Source organism: Hypanus sabinus, chromosome 6 (assembly GCF_030144855.1).
Source record: "Hypanus sabinus isolate sHypSab1 chromosome 6, sHypSab1.hap1, whole genome shotgun sequence".
Taxonomy (NCBI): domain Eukaryota; kingdom Metazoa; phylum Chordata; class Chondrichthyes; order Myliobatiformes; family Dasyatidae; genus Hypanus; species Hypanus sabinus.
The window spans coordinates 173,106,677-173,124,208 of NC_082711.1; the positions used below are offsets into that span (position 1 = coordinate 173,106,677).

The 17,532-nt window shown below is 40.5% G+C and overlaps 1 protein-coding gene and 1 long non-coding RNA gene across 3 annotated transcripts in view; one reads left to right on the top strand and one right to left on the bottom strand.

Annotated features, from left to right (window-relative positions):
• The window catches only part of LOC132396118 (uncharacterized), a 30,792-nt gene extending 25,420 nt beyond the window's left edge, over nucleotides 1-5,372 (bottom strand). Inside the window, exons 1-2 of the long non-coding RNA XR_009512870.1 lie at nucleotides 5,273-5,372; nucleotides 745-848 (exon numbers count right to left, since the gene is read on the bottom strand). This is a non-coding gene — a long non-coding RNA (uncharacterized LOC132396118). The remainder of the gene's footprint in view (nucleotides 1-744; nucleotides 849-5,272) is intronic.
• dph1 (diphthamide biosynthesis 1) overlaps nucleotides 1-17,532 on the top strand; it is an 808,652-nt gene that overhangs the window by 29,186 nt on the left and 761,934 nt on the right. The gene's annotated exons all lie outside the window — the stretch shown is intronic.

Here is a 17,532-nt window from a genome sequence, read left to right on the forward strand (position 1 = left end):
ATTTCTCAATCTTTTTCATTAAGTTTCGAATAGATAAACGTAACAATGATAATGATACAAAGAGATGGGGATTACATAACTAACGGTTGATGTATACAGACACAGACTCCGAGTAACATGTGTAATCTAAGCCTCCCAATCTCTTAGTAACCGAACATGAAAAAAAATGCAAAAATAATCTTTTACAGAAAAAAATCCCCCTAAACTAAAAAAAACCAAAATAAAAACAAAAGAAAAGCTGGGCTGTCATGTTTCATCGGTTAAGATCATTATTTGTCATTAACCTCCATACACGAACAAAAAGTTATTGAGAAGGATTTGGAGAAGGTCAGCTGGCATCAAATGAAAATGGCCTCCAAGTTTCTTCAAATTTAACCGAAGGGTCAATAGTGCCATTCCTAATTTCAGTTATCTTTACCTATCGAGAAATGGGAGAAAGTTCTCCAACCAGTTAACACTTCTTCAATGTGTGCTAGGCACGCTTTGATACAATTTAAGGTGGCTCATTGGACCCATATGTCTAAGGATAAGTTAGCTCGTTTTTATTGCCATATAAATCCTGTCTGTGATGGATTCCATTTTATTTAAATTGAAAAGATTCTAATCCTCCTATTACATTTCAATGGTTTTCCCAAACCATGTTTAAACTTAGAAAAAATTAGGAGGGTTCACATTGTACTTGGATGATTTGAATCTTGCTTTCACTGAATTAAATTATTTTTACCAGGAATAAAAGGTACTTACCTGTACGGTAACTCGTATGGAGCATCTCATAAACACAAGGTTTTGTAGATGCTGGAAAGTAACACATGCAAAATCCTGGAGGAACTCAGCGGGGCAAACAATATCTATGGAGAAGAATAAACAGTTGATGTTTTGGGTTGAGACCTTTCATCAGGGCTAAGGAGTAAAAAAGAATGATATCTACCGGTAGTGTTGCTGCTGCTGTGAGGCAGGTCAAGTGACCAATTCAGACGTGAGTATAAAGACTGAATTTTAGTTGTGTCTTAGCACCACGATGACTCTTCATTTTGCCACTAGTGAAAGTTGAGTTTAATTTTGTACTGAGAGAGAGCTGCTAAAACAGGCTCTCTGTGGCAATGAGGTGGGAGGTGAATCAGTAACTACTTAGGCAGTCATGAAGTGAGAGCTTGGGGAGTGAGCAAGAGATCTGGCTGGCTATACAACTGACTGAAGTTAAATGCAAATGAAAGAAACATGCAAATCCATAGGCTGTCAATGAATGACTGGTGCTGTAGCAGGTGGCCGATAAATCACTGGCCACCCTAAAAAAAATCAAGCCTGTTCTTGCCAAGTTTTGGGATCACTATGTTATTATGGATACATCTATCATCAAAAGTTGAAAGCAACATCCATCATCAAGGACCCCCACTATCTAGACCATGCTCTCTTCTCACAGCTGCCATTGGAATGGAGGTTTAGAAATCTTTGTTCCCACATCACCAAGTTTAGGAACACTATTACCCTGCAACCATCAGGCTCCTGAACCGGCGTGAAGTTACCTATGCTGGTTTAGGAGCCTGATGTTTGTCAGGCAATTAGTGTTCCTGAACCTGGTGGTGTGGGACCAAAGGTTTCTGACCCAAGTTCATGGAATTATTTCAGAACTGAGGTGAGTGAAGTATCCACTTACATCAACTGTGAATTGTTTCCACAATCTATGAACTCACTGTCAAGGATTCTAACTCATGTTATCAATATTATTTATTTATTTGAACAGTTTGTCTTATTTTGTACATTGCTTGTCAGTCTTTCTGTGTAGCTTTTCATTCTATTTATTTATTCGTTCTACTGTGAACGTTCGCAAGAAATTGAAGTACGTGCTTTGATAATAAAGTTACTTTGAACTCTGATTCTGCCTCTTTGGAGTAAAGGAAAATGAAAGGTGACTTGATAGCGGAGTACAAGATAATAAGAGGCACAGATCAAGTAGACAGCCAGAGACTTTCCCAAGGTGGAAATGGCTAATACAAGTGGGTGTAATTTTCAGGTGATTGGAGGAAAGTATAGGAGGGATGTCAGAGATAAGTGTTTTTTTCTGACACAGTGTGGTAGGTGCGTGGAAAACCCTGTCATGGATAGTGATCGAGGCAGATCCATGAGAGATGTTGAAGAGACACCTAGGCACATGGATAATAGAAGGATGGAGGGCTATGTGGGAGGGGAGGGTTAGGTTGATCTTGAGTAGGTTAAGTAGTTGGCATAACATCATGGACAGAAGGGTCTATACTGTAATGTTTTATGTTCTTACCATTCTCATTGTAGCTTACCCCACTGTGGTTCATGCCAGTATTGTCCTTGGATGAACTAAGAATGAATATCTGTACAATGTCTGCCTCAATCTGACCACAAGAAAAACCTTTGATTGCTATTGCATCATCAAACAGCTTGAAGATTTTTATTTTCTCTCCATAACATTTAAAATCGATTTCACTTCCTTTAATTGGCATTGGTCTGTTCCAAGTCTTTAGCTGAATAAAGAGATTAACTGTATTGATACGTTGGTAGGACAAGAAAAAGGCACCATTGTATTTCACAATTTGATGAAGATCAAAAACTGGGACCATTTTGATCTTGCAGGCCAGCTTCATGGTCATTCTCTCTAACTTGGGAAAAGGTGAAAAGGTCAGTATAACATCATGGGACAAGTGGCCTGTACTGTGCTGTTTGTCCTATGTTCTATGTTTGAATCTTTCTCTTTTCCTGGACCACCACCCGCCCCACCTACAGGGGGCTGTGTCTTGGTTACATTCTATTCCATGAGCTATTGCCTTGCAAGTCCACTGCCTGCCTCTCTTCTGACTTGCTGTGCATCCCTGATTTTCATTATTCTAACAACAGTGCTGTGTCTTCAGCTATTTATGCTTTAACTTATGGACTTGTTCCCCACACCTTTCTAGTTTCCTCTCCTTTTAAATGTTCCTGATAAACCTGGTGCTGAGACCAAGCTTTTGGGCAGCTGCCTCATATCCATATGCATGACTTGGTGTGATTATTTTATGTGAATATGCTCCGGTGGAGTGTCTTGGGATATTTTACTGCATTCAAGGCATGATATTAATGCCATTTGTTATCTGAGCTCGGACCATGAATATCAGTGAGTCCATTTCTGCACTGTGATACGGAAGTAAACCACAGCTGTTCACCCTTCTTGCATTCCCTGGGGATACGAAGGCCTTTTCCGCAGTGGTGTTATTGCCTTGGTTAAAATCTTCTCGAAAACAAGAAGTGTTACACATAGGCCAATGAACATGTTTTATTGTAGTGTGTTGAAAGCTCATCTTGTGGTGCCAGTTTTCCATCACTCATATTATAAACTTTCTAAATCTCTACTCTCCTGTTAAGCACGTTATGAGTCTCCACTAGCATCTTACCCTCTCTATGCATGTACCTATATTAGACCAACAATATCTCATACCTTCACTGCATCTGAACTCTCACCTTATTGCCACTTATACTTTGATATGGTTCCCCTCTCTTTATCTGTACCTATGTATTGTACCCTCTTTACACCTACACTTCCATTGTAGGTTCATTGCCTCAAGAAGGTGGCATTCATCAAGCACCCACATCATCTGGGACGTGTCCTCTTTTCATTATTACAGTCAGTAGGAGACACAGGAGTCTGAAGACCCACACTCAGTGATTCAGGACAGCTTCTCCCCCCCTCCCCCACCACTTAATGGTCTATTTGTGCACTGTTTACTGTACAGTACTGTGCAAAAGTCTTAGGCACGTACATATACCTCTGGTGCCTAAGACTTTTGCACAGTTCTGTAGTAATTTTATGTACTGCGCTCTACTGCTGCCGCAAAAATAAACTCGCTCTCTGATCCACGTTGACAAATACTGTACTGTGCAGAAGTCTAGCTATATGTAGTGTATGCACCTAAGACTTTTGCAAAGTTCTTTCTTTATTTTTGAAATTTGTAGTAATTTTATGTCTTTACTGCTGTCACAAAGCAACAGATTTCAACTGACATGTTAATGATAATAAATCTGATTCTATTAAGAAAGTCAATTAAGCTTTTCATTCCACCTGTATTTGTGCATATGACAATTAACACTTCTTTGACTTTATACTCTCGCTGTATTTATACTTTAACATTGAGTGCATCCTGTATCATTGCTCCCATATTGTACCCTCGTTGTATCTTGTGTAGCATATTTCCCATGTTCATACTTCCGTATTATATTCTTTTTGTACCTTTTTCCCCTATTTCATTCCTCTATTCCATGTTATTCTGTACATCTACAGCTTATGCCACTCCAGATTCCCCAGGGGTGTTTGATGGTTTTGGGCTTGTACTTGCAGGAGTTTGGAAGAATGTGGGGGAGAGTGAAGAACAAAATCTACCGAATAGAAAGGACATGGAGAGAATGTTATCTATAGTGGAAGAGTCTAGGACCAGAGGGCACAGCCTGAGAATACAGGGATTTCCATTTAGAAAGAATTTCTTTAGCCAGAGGGTGGTGAATTTGTGCAGTTCATTGCCACAAGCCACTGTGGAGGCCAAGTCATTGAGTATATTTAAAGTGAAGGTTGATAGGTTCTTGATTAGTAATTACATCAAAGATTATGAGGGAAGGCAATAGAAATGGGGTTGAGAGGGATATTAAATCAGCCATAATGGAATGGTGGAGCAGATTTAATGGGCCAACTGGCTTACTCTTTTTATGTCTTGTTTTTTTTATGACTACCATTCTGCCTGTATTCCTCTGTATTTCTTTTCTGTCCATGCACTTCCACAGCACACTATATAGGTGTATCCACATGAGATATTCCATCTGTACGTATGTTTTACAAAATATTCTTATGTTCACTGCATCTTGTGCTATACTGCAGTGTAATGAATGCATCATTTGACTTTGTTCTGATGTAGAACTGCAGAACATTTGCGCACTTTTGTCTCGCTGGGTTTTATGTACGTGCTGTCCCATGCGATCCCATGTTTCAGATGCTCTCAGTGCTCTGCGTGTGAGGAGTGCAAAGTTCCCATTTCCTCTCAGTCAGCATATTACACAGTAATGTGTAAAAGTCTGAGGCACACATACAGTGTCTATAAAAAGTATTCACATTCCCTTGGAAGTTTTCATGTTTTATTGTTCAACAACATTTAATCACAGTGGATTTAATTTGGCTTTTTTGACTCTGATCAACGGAAAAGACTCTCTCGTGCCAAAGTGAAAACTAATTTTTACAAATTGGTCTAAATTTATTGTGATTATTAAACACAAAGTAATTACTCACCCCCTTCAACTCACTATTTAGTAGATGCACTTTGGGCAACAATTGCAGCCCTGAGTCTGTGTGGATAGGTCTCAATCAGCTTTGGACATCTGGACACTGCAATTTTTCCCCATTCTTCTTAACAAAGTTGCTCAAGCTCCGTCAGATTTCATGGCGAACATGAGTGAACAGCCCTATTCAAGTCCAGCCACAAATTCTCAATTAGATTGAGGTCTGGACTCTGACCTGGCCATTCCAGACATTAACTTTGTTGTTTTTAAGCAATTTTGTTGCTTGTGTAGCTTTGGCTTTATACTTTGAGTCATTGTCTTGCTGGAAAACAAACCTTTTCCTAAGTTACGGTTCTCTTGCAGACTGCATCAGTTTTTCCTCCAAGATATCCCTGTTTTTTTCACAAACAAGAGAGAATCTGCAGATGCTGGTAATCCAAGCAACAGACGCAAAATGCTGGAGTAACTCAGCAGGCCAGGCAGCGTCTATGGAAGAGTAGAGTCATCGTTTCTAGCTAAGACCCTTCAGCAGGAACGTTAGTTGTACTCTTTTCCATAGGTGCTGTCTGGCCTGCTGAGTTACTCCAGCAGTTTGTGTGTGTTTCCCTGTATTTTGCTGCATTCATCTTACCCTCTGCTTTCACAAGCTTTCCAGGACCTGCAGCAGTGAAGCATCCCCACAGCATGATGCAGCCACCACCGTGCTTCACGGTAGGGATGGTGTGTTTTTGTTAATATGTGGTGTTTGACATACACCAAGCATAGTGTTTAGTCTCTTGGCCAAAAAGCTCAATTTTGGTTTCATCAGACCATGGAATCTTCTTCCATCTGACTTCAGAATCCTCCACATGCCTTCTGGCACACTCTAGCTGAGACTTCATGTGAATTTTTTTTCCTACAATGGCTTTTTCTTTACCACTCTGTCATAAAGCTGTGACTGGTGGAGCACACGGGCAACAGTTGTTGTATGTACAGTCTCTCCCATCTCAGCCACTGAAGCTTGTATCTCCTCCATTGGTGGCCTCCCTCATTAGATCCTTTCTTGTACGGTCACTCAGTTTTTGAGGATGGCCTGCTCTTGGCAGATTTACAGCTGTGCCTTATGCTTTCCATTTCTTGATGATTGACTGAACTGTATTCCAAGGGAAATTCAGTGACTTGGAAATTTTCTTGTACTCCTCTCCTGACTTGTGGTTTTCAATAACCTTTTTTTGGAGTTGCTTGGAGTGTTTTTTTGTCTTCCTGGTGTGGTTTTTGCCAGGATATTGACTCACCAACAGTTGGACCTTCAAGATACAGGTGTATTTTTACTACAGTCAGTTGAAACACCTCGATTGCACACAGGTCTCTAAGACAGATCTCCATTTAACTAGTTATATGATTTCTAAAACCAATTGGCTGCATCTGTGATGATTTGGTCATATTAAAGGGGGTGAATATTTAATGCAATTAATTTATTTTGTGTTTTATATTGTAATTAATTTAGATAACTTTGTAGAGATCTAGTTTCACTTTGACACTGAAAAGTCCTTTTCTGTTGATCAGTGTCAAAAAAAGCCAAATTAAATCCACTATGATTAAATGTTGTATAACAATAAAACATGAAAACTACTGGTGGGGGGGGAGAAGGTGAATACTTTTTATAGACACTATATAGCTAGGGTACACAAGACTTTTGCACAGTATTTGTAAATGTGGAGCAGAGAGCGAGTTTGTCAATACAGCAGGAGCAAAGCACGTTGGAAGTGGTGAGAGTGGAGCACATGAGAGGTGTGCAATACAGAAAGAGTACCAGGAGAAAGGAGTGGTGCAGGTGCCGTCACACCCAGCTCTGAGACAGCAGGCAAGGTCATTTGATTCCAAACAATCGGTTAATTGATCATTACAGAATGTCTCTCTGATGCTTCCCACTCCCTTCCCCTTTCCTCAACCATGATACCCCTCTCCCTACCCACTTCCCTTAAATCAGAATTGGGTTTATCGTCACACACATATATCATGAAATTATTTTTTTTGCAGCAGCAGTACAGTGCAACTGTGCAAAATCCTTAGGCACCCTAGCTTTGTATATGTGCCTAAGACTTTTGCACAATTATCACTGGCTTACAATTGCCACCTCTGAAAAGGGATTAAAATTCTAGTCCAGGTGTGTAGATTTGCGATTTCACTAATTGTGCAGATGTGAGAAATAATGGTGAAAATCCTAAGTGTAGGTTTGCTTTACCATAGAGACATTTGATTCAAGCCTTGTATATAAGTTTATGCCAGTTATGGAGTTAAGACCATAGTTTCGATCTGTTTACACAAGGGATATGTGACTGCAGCATAACCTCATTTTACAAATCTGACTGAACAAATGTTACTTCAAAAATAATGAGAATCCAGACTGATTTTTAATGATATTTATATATTCAAGATAGTTTGGTTTTACTGGCAAGGTTAAAGTTCATTGTTCAACCTCGAAGCCCCTTACAGAGGAAGTGTTGCCCTTCCCTGTTGAACTACCACAATGAAGTAATTCATTTAATTTGTGTTATTATATAATTTGTGATCATAATTCCATTTGTTTCAAGATAATTATAGAGAAGGATAAAACTGGTCCTTGGGGTGAGATTTTAGATTGGAGAAAGGCCAAGTTCAATGGCATCAGTAGGGAACTGACAGGCATGGATTGGAATAGATTATTTTTTAACCCAAGGATGCTTGGTGCATGGGAGGCATTCAAAGGTGAGATTTGGAGAGTGCAGAATTTGCAGGTTCCTGTCACAATAAGAGGAGAGGCTAACAGGTTTAGGTACTTTGTTTTTCGGCAGATATTGAGGCCTTGGCTTAAGAAGAAGGAGGTGCATATCAGATGTAGGCTGTTAGGATCAAATCAGGTGCTTGAGAAGTATAAGAAATGCAATAGAACACTTAAGGAGAAAAATCAGGCGCTCAAAGAAGACATGAGATTGCCCTGGCAGACAAGCTGAAATAGAATCCCAAGGCCTTCTATAGATATATGAAGAACAAAAGGATAGCATGGGACAAAATTGGTCATCTTCAAGATACATGGAGCCAAAGGAGATGGGGAGATTTAAAATTATATATTTTTTTAAATCTGTATTTACATGGGAGACAGACACAGAAATCAGGCAAAAGAACAGTGAGGTGATGGACCATATCTGGATTACGAAGAGGAAGTGCTTGCTGTCCTGAGTCAGATTTGGGTCCTCAGATGACCCTTTGGACCTTGCTGGAGTCTAGTGCAGAAATTGCAGGGGCCTTGACTAAGATACCTTAAACGTCCTTAGTCATGGGTGAGGTGCTGGAGTACTAGAGAATAGCAACGTTCTTGTTTTATTCAAGAAAGAATCTAAGAATCAGCCAGGAATTTATAGGTCAGTAAATCTGATCTCAGTGGTGGGCAAGTTATTAGAAGGTTTTGGAAGTGACAGAATATATAACAGGGCCTGGTTAGGGATTGACAGCATATTTTTGTTTGTAGCAGATCGTGCCTAACCAATCTTATAGAGTGTTTTTGAGGAGATTGTTCAGAAAGTTGATGTCAGAAAAACAGTGGACATTGTCTACATGGACTTTCGCAAGGCTTTGACAAAGTACCACATGGGAGGCTGGTCCAGAAGGTGAAATTGCTTGGCATTCAGAATGAAGTAGTAAATTGGATTAGACATCGATTCCATGCGAGAAGCCATGGAGTGGTAGTAGATGGTTGCCTCTCTGAGTGGAGGCTTCTGACTAGTAGTGTGCCACAAGGATCGGTGCTGGGTATTTTGTTGTTTGTCATCTTTATCAATAATCTGGATGATAATGTGGTAAACTGTACCAGAAAACTTGTGATGACACCATGTTTGGGGACATAATGGACTGCGAGGAAGGCTTTCAAAACTTGCAGTGGGCTCTGGACCAGCTGGAAAATGGGCTAAAAATGGCAGGTGGAATTTATTGCAGACAAGTGTGAGCTGTTGCACTTTGGCAGGACTAACATAGTGAATGGTAGGGCATTGAAGTGTCTGTTAGAATGAAAGAAAATTAGAATGCAAGTCCATAATTTCTTGAAATACAGGTTTTTGGTAGATAGTGTTGTAAAGAGAGGCTCATTGGCCTCCATGAATCAGAATGCTAATTAAGGAGTTGGGATGTTATGTTGAAGTTATAGAAGATGTTGGTGAGGCCAAATCTGGGGTATTGTGTGCAGTTCTGGTCACCTACTTACGGGAAAAGCTATCAATAAGTTTAAAGAGTGCAGAGGAAATTTACATAGGTGTTGCCAGGGCTTGAAGATCTGAGAAAAAGCGATAGGTGGAATAGATTGGGACTTTATTCGCTGGAGCGTAGGAGAATGAGAGAGGAGATCTTACAGAGATATATATAACTATGAAGAATTTAGTTAGGATAAATACAAGCAAGTTTTTTTTCTACCAAGGTTGGGTGAGACTAGAACTAGAGGTCATAGGTGAAAGGTGAAATGCTTCCGGAGAACCTGAAGGGGAACTGAGAGGGTGGTGAGAACTTGGAACAAGCTGTCAGCAGAAGTGGTGAATGTGGGCTCGATTGCAACACTTAAACGAGGTTTGGAAAAGTGCATGCATGGATGAGAGGGGTATGGAGGGCTATGGTCCGGGTGCGAGTAGATGTGACTAGGCAGAAAACAGGTGAGCATGGACTAGATAGGCCGAAGGGCCTATTTCCGTGCTGTACTGCTCTGTGACTCTGGATCGCTGTAAATATTGTAGCATTTTACAGGAGCGAGTGTTGGGTAATTCAGTATTGACACTGAGCCACCTAACAACAGACCTCAGGAGGACCTTCAGTGAGGCACCATGGTAGTGTGGCACTATTACAGCTTAGGCATCGGAGGCCAGCGTAAGCAAGTTTCTGTGTTCTTCCTATTTGCATGTGGGTTTCCTCAGGTTACTCTGGTTTCCTCCCACAATCCAAAGACATACCGGTTACTAGGTTAATCGGTCATTGCATATTGTCGTGTGATTAGGTTCGGGTTGCTTGGCAGCCGGAAAGGCCCGTTCGTCATCATACTTCTGAATAAGAAAATGTCACAAGAGAAGAGAGAACAAGGGAAGTATAGGTTTAAGGAGGGAATTGTAAGACTTTTTTGTAGAGCAGCGATCCTGGTCATTGAGGGTGAAGTGTTGGAAATTAGGGACAAGAGATCAAAATTGCAGGAACCCAAAAGTCTGAGGGAAGTAGGATAAAGACTTGGTGAAAATGCTTCAGAATGGTAATCACTGGAGGTAGCCATGTGTGGCAGGCATGGCATCTGCAAGTGAACAGCAGGCAACATGTTGCTCTTTACAATTAAGTTTGAGGGAAAGGTTGCTTTTGAGGCGGGAAAATTTTAGATGATTAATAAAAGATTGAAGTCCATAGAATTTGCCAGGATGAATGTTGTTAGGGTCTTCAATTAAAAAATAGTACATTGTGCTCAAAACAGCAACGATTTGGGTGCAGGACTGAAGGTAGCATGGCCGCAAGGTGGTGTCATGGTTAGTCTAACAATATTGCAGCGTCAGTGATCCAGGTTCAATTCTGCCACTGTCTGGAAGGAGTTTGTACGTTCTTCTCGTGACAGTGTGGGTTTCCTCCTTGTGCTCTGGATTACCACACATTGCAAGGATGTACAGGTTAGTAGATTAATTGGTCAATTGGGTGGCGGGGGCTTGTTGGCCCACCAGGGCTGTTACCGTACTGTGTCTCTAAATCTCAATCTAAAAATACCCATGCTTCATGCTGGTGAAGGAGCTCTAAGTCACACTGTGTTGCTTCAGCAGCCACAGTCTAGTTAAACTTCTGTTGTCCGTCTCCAAGCCTGATACATAATAAACTTCTGCTGGCACTTCTTTGAAGGCAGTTCTGAGGCTCCCCTCGGAGCTCAGCTCCACACCGGCAGTATGTAGTGCTGATGCTCAATGCTGCTGTGTATCTGATCTCAGTGTGTACATCCTGAGCTAAGGGACCGGGTCCTCTTTGCACCCAGACCGTTCAGAAAGGTTTTGTTGTCCAAAGCACAGAAGGGTGAGGACTTGGTAAAGATGCTTTATCAAATTAATATGCAAGCAATAGAGGAGGCAAACAGTGTGTTGGGTTTCTTTTTATTGCCAGAAGGTTTGAATAATTTGGAACATTACATTAATTAAATGTATTATATTTTAATTTTTAATATTTTTCATAATTTTAATATTTTTGAGCTTTTTAAATGTCTTTGATCATTTGAGATGTTCCAAAATAGTTAAAATGGCCGCTAGCAGGAAGCAATCAAAGAAAGTATATCAAACGTTCAATCAGAATCAGGATTAATATCACTGGCATATGTCGTGAAATTAGTTGTTATGCAGCAACAGTTCTTTGCAATACATAATAAAACTATAAATTACAGTAAAATTATGTGTATATAGATAAATTAAATAAGTAGTGCAAAAAGAGAGAAAAAAAGTAGTGAGGTAGTGTTCACGGGTTCAGTGTCCATTTAGAAATCTGATGGCAGAGGAGAAGAAGCTGTTTCTGAATCGCTGAGTGTGTGCCGTCAGGCTCCTCTAACTCTGCAATTCAGGAACAGGATCTCCCCCTCTGCCATCCGATCCCTAAATGGTCATTGAATCTTTGGACACTACCTCACTTTTTAAAAAATACACAGTATTCTGTTTTTGCATGTTTTTTCATCTATTTAATGTACATAACTGATTTACTTGTTTGTTTATTATTATTTTTAAAACTTTATTTATTATTATTATTTTCTCTCTCTGCTAGATTATGTATTGCATTGAACTGCTGCTGCTAAGTTAACAAATTTCACGTCACATGCCGGTGATAATAAACCTGATTCTAATTCTGTTTAGAAATCGGATGGCAGAGGGGAAGAAGCTGTGTAACTAACTTCACATTTATATTGGTCTTTTTGCCTGAACTGGTCTGTATTGCTTTGTGTTCTCTTCACAACTTACTTTCCCATGTAACTTTCCACCATTAGGAAATTTGGATACTTTACGTTTAGCATCTTCATCTAAGTTGTTAATATCAGTTGTAAGTAAACAAACTTGTAGCATTAATCATTGGAGACCACTGGCTGTACCCTACCCACTTGAAAATGACCTACTTATTCCTAATCTGTTTCCTGTCATTGACTATGTTAATATTTGAACTCCAATTTCTTGAGCTCTTAGCTTGTGTAAAGGTAGCACTTTATTAAGTGCCTCCATGAAATTAAAAAAAATTCTGCATTCATTCTTTTATCTACCCTGATTCAAAGCAAAAATCAGTCAGGCACACTTTCTTTCTTCTGTTGATTCTGCCGGATCCTGATATACTTTTTAAGTGGTCTTTTATCATTGCCTTAATGATGGATTCCAGTGTTTTTCTGGCAACTGCCTGAGTGTGGCATTGAGGAGGCGTTGTAAAACTGAAGCCATGAGGAACTACAGGGGAAAAACTCTCTTTTTTACTGGAGGCATAACACCCACAAAGAAAGACGGTTGTGGTTGTTGCAGGCCAATCATCTTAGCTTCATAACATTGCTAGAGGAGTACCTAAGGGCAGCATCCTTGGCTTTGGCTTCTTCTTCAACAAGTTGCAGCTTTATAAAACTCTATAGTTAGGCCGTGTTGGGAATATTGCATACAGTTCTGGTTGCCCCGTTATAGGAAGGATGTCAAGCCTTTGGGGAGGGTGCAGAAGCAGTTTGCCATAAGATATAGGAGCAGAATTAGGCCAGTTGGCCCATCAAGTTGCTCTGCCATTTCGTCATGGTTTATCAGGATGCTGCCTGGATTAGAGAGCATGTGTGATAATAAGAGGTTGGACAAACCTGGGTTGTTTCTGTGGAACAGCGGAGGCTGAGGGGAGACCTAATAGAGTTTTAGAAGGTGATAAGAGGGGTAGATAGAGTAAGACAGACAGTATCTTTTTCCCTGTGTTGGAAGATCTAATACCAGAGGGCATGCATTTAAGGTGAGAGGGGGTAATTTCAAAGGAGATGTAAGGGGTAACTTTTTTTTTAACAGAGTGAACGGGTGCCTGGAATGTTCTGCCTGGGTTGGTGGGAGAGGAAGATATATTAGGGAGTTTCAAGGACTTTTAGGAGATGTTTAAATAGGCGCATGAATGTGAGGAAAATGGAAGAATATGGACATCATGTAAGCAGAAGGGATTAGTTTAGTTGGGTATTTGATTGCTAATTCATTTGGTTTGACACAACATTGTGGGCCAAAAGACGTGCTCCTGTGTTCCTCAGAAAAGCAGCATCCATCGTTAAAGATCCCTGCCACCAAGGACATCCCTCTTCTCATTACTGCCGTCAGAGAAGAGGCACATGAACCTGAAGACGCATTTTAGGAACAGCTTCTTCCCTTCTGCCATCAGATTTCTGAATGAATCCATGGATGCTACCCCACTATTTTTGCTCTCTTTTTGTGCGAATTTAATTATTTAAATATATTTTTATTGAAATTTATTGTATATATTATGTCCTGCACTATACTGCTGCCACAGAACAACAAATTTTCCCATGTATGTCAAGATGATAAACCTGATTCTGAATCTGCACGATGCATATTGTTGGTGTGTTGGAGCATTCTTCTGTGAATGAAGCCAACCTTGTGTGTTTCTAGTAAGTGCTGCTTACCTAATGCTGTGTTCCTGTGGTTCTGCTGTAAGCTGGTTTTGCATTACACCTGTGCATACATGCATTTGTGCTTTTTGACAGTAAATTCCACTTTGATGTTGACCTTGGACCTTGAGTGCATCGCCAACCATTAGAATAATAAAAAATGTATTACTTCATACTTAGTCCTTTTGTGGTCTCTTCCTTTATCTGGGATGCTTTCTGCCTCTTCAGCTGTTTTAACAACTCAGCCATTTTCTTTTTACCCCGTCACAATTTCTCCTGCATTAACAATTTCAGTGACCCTTGATGCTTTCACTACTCATTTTCTCAAAACTTGTGGAAGCTCCTACAATTTACTGTACATTTCTTGGTAGTATACTCTGATTTGCTTCTGTTTTTATCATGTTTTTGAATATATTCCAATTACTAATCTGAATCCTTAGTCTTGCAGATTGTTTTTTGTAAAACCGAGTGTCCTTTGATCTACTATTAAACAAATCAAGGACAGAAGTTGGCTCCATGGCCCAACAATTAGAATCATAGTCACAGAACACTGTAACATAGAAACTGGCTCTTCGGCCCATCTAGTCCATGCTGAACTATTATTCTGCCTAGTTCCATCAACCTACACCCAGGCCTGTACAAGCATCTCTTAAATGCTGAAATGTAACCCACATCTGCCACTTCTGCTGGCAGCTTATTCCACACTTTCACCACCCTCTGAATGGTTCCCTTTAAACATTCCACCTGTCACTCTTAACCCACAACCTCAACTTCTAGTTTTACCCAACCTAGTGGAAAATGCCTGCTTGTATTTACCCTATAGATACCCTTCATAATTTTGTATGCTTTATGAAATCTCCTGTAATTCTCCTACGCTCTAGGGAATAAAGTCCTAACCTGTCCAACCTTTCCCTATAACTCAGGTCCTCAAGTCCTGGCAACATGCTTGTAATTTTGTTTTTTGCACTCTTTTCAATCTTATTGATGTCTTTCCTGTAGGTAGGTGACCAACACCACACAGTTTTCCAAATTAGGTCCCACAACTTCAACATAGCATAACTCCTGTAAGTAGGCCAATGTGCCAAAAGCACTGTTTATGACCCCATCTCTCTGTGATGCCACTTCCAAGGAATTTTGGATCTGTATTCCCAGATCCCCCTGTTTTAATATTACATTTTGCACTGTCATTTAATACCTTAACTCCACATTATCAACAATCACATTGCTTAAGAAGAATGTCCTTCTATCCCTTTGCTTTGTGAAGAATATTTCTATCTCTGCCATCGGAAAGGATTCAGTGACTCAATTTTCCACTGCTCTTTGAGGACAAGTGACAAACATCTGAGAGAGAATATTTCCCCTCTTCTCTGTTGAATTGGGCACTCCCTTGTTTCTGAGCAGTAGCCACGTGTTCTGGATTCTCCTATCCACGACCACCCAGCCACGACCGTGCAGGATCTTGCATGTTTCAGTCAAGCCATTTACCACATCTTAGTCCAGACAGTAAGACTGAAAGACAGCTTCTTCTCGAGGGCTGCTGCACCCCAGCTTGCCAACGGCTTTTGAGTGTAATGGATTATCGAAGTCACTTGTTGCAGCAAATATGGGATTTTATTTTAATTAAACTGTACCACATGTATTGTAAATACCTGTTCTGCATGGATTGAATTAGCACTGCAATCTCATTGTCTTGAGTAATGGCAATAAAGTTCTATTCTATTTTAGCAGGTGCAAACCCATTGAGTTTAGTCACTTCTCATAGGACAACCTGCCCATACCAGAAATCAATAAAGTAAGCCTTCCCTGAGCTGGGTTCCATTGAATTTGCATCCTTATTAGATAAGGAGATCAGTACTGCACATAGAACCTCACTGATGCCCCATATGACTGAAGCACACTCTCTCTCCTTTTATGTTGAATTTCCTGACCAAGTGACTTGCTGTATCTGCATTGTATCCTTTTGCAAATTGCTCACTAGGACACCTAGCTCAATCTGCATCTCACCACTGCAATCTCTAACCGTTCAGATACACCCTGCTACCACCCAGCACACATGTACACCCTGTCAGCTTGTTTTATTATAATAGTGCCAGTAGCATTATACTGTCTGGCATAGACACGCTCATCACACCTTATGTCAACCTGTCAATCTTCAGGCCATGCCACTCGGGGACTTGTGTAGATATTATTTTGTGACTGTAAGTGCTGGATCGTAACTATGTTTTATGATGTGACTCAGTGTACTGTGTTTTGCATCATGGCCCCAGAGGAATGATGCAAAATACATGTGTGTGGCAGAATGACAATAAACTGAACTTGAGCAACTTCCCTTAACTCTAAAAATAGATAGTTTCACACTTTCCCACATCACCTCCATATTCCCATTCTCCGTCTTCTCACTTAACCTAACTAACCACCTTCTATTTCCTTCACGGCTTGCTTTCCAACCATATTTCATCAGCAAATTTATGAACCCTACCTTTGAAACATTCAAGTCATTTGTAAAATTTGCTGTACCTGCATAGTACCCCCTGTGTTCGCTTGGCAGCACAATGGACTCAGGGTCTGGACTATATCCATATGTACTTCGTGTGATTGTGCTTCTCAGATGTCCAAAATGTGCGAGGATTAGGCTTCAAGGAGAGGCATGGAGCTGGTGCACTCCACCAGGGGCAGTATGGTGCAGGCGTCCTGGCTGGAGTCAGTCCTGCCTCTGACCCCCATCCATGTTCACTTTGCAGAAGACAAGCTCTATTGTGGTCATCTTCAGATTTCCAATAGTGTTGGATGGTTTGAGTTAGGACTCTTTTATTGAATGGCTGTATTTGTCTACCTTATACGTGTTATGTGTGCTTTGTGCTGTGTGTGATTATTGGTACTGTGTTCAGATCCTTGACCACTGGAATAACTTGTCTCATTGGCTTTATTCATGAGTATTCACGTATGGATGAATGACAATTAAATTGAATTGAAAAATGTTGAGGTCCATTCGATAATCTCTGTGGCATATCATATCACGGCTTGCTAATCCACTGATGCCTATACTGTTATCCAGCTGAATTTCTCTAAATTTCAGTACGTGACCTCATATACAGTGATATTTTCTTTTCCATAATAACCTTTGATGCAGCACATTTTAAGTGCCTTTGGAAATCTAAGTGTAAAACATCAACTGGTTCCTCTTTATCTTCAATACTACTTATTTCAGAGAATTTTAATGAATTAGTGAAGAAGGATTTCTTTTTCACAAAACCCTGTTGATCTTGTCTGATTAGAGTACCAGCCTGTCTTGGGGTTGAAGAACAGTGTATGAGCAACGGTGGGTGAGAGGAATGGGGCTTGTTTCGCTGTTGTTGTTCTGTTGCTTGTTGTGTTCTGTGTTTTTGTCTTCCTTGTTGCTCTGCTGAGCGCGGTGGACATGCTGTGTTGGTGCCGGAATGGGTGGTGACACCTTACAGGCTGCCCCAGCACATCCTTAGGTGTGTTGGTCGTTAACGCAAATGAAGCATTTCACCATATGTTTCAACGTGCACTTGGTAAGTAAATCTGAATCTGAGTGGATTGGAGGGAAGAAAGGGGCTTGTTTTGCTGCTGTTATGTTGTTGCAGTTGTCTGATTCTGTTGTTGCGCGAATGTAGACTCGTGAACCA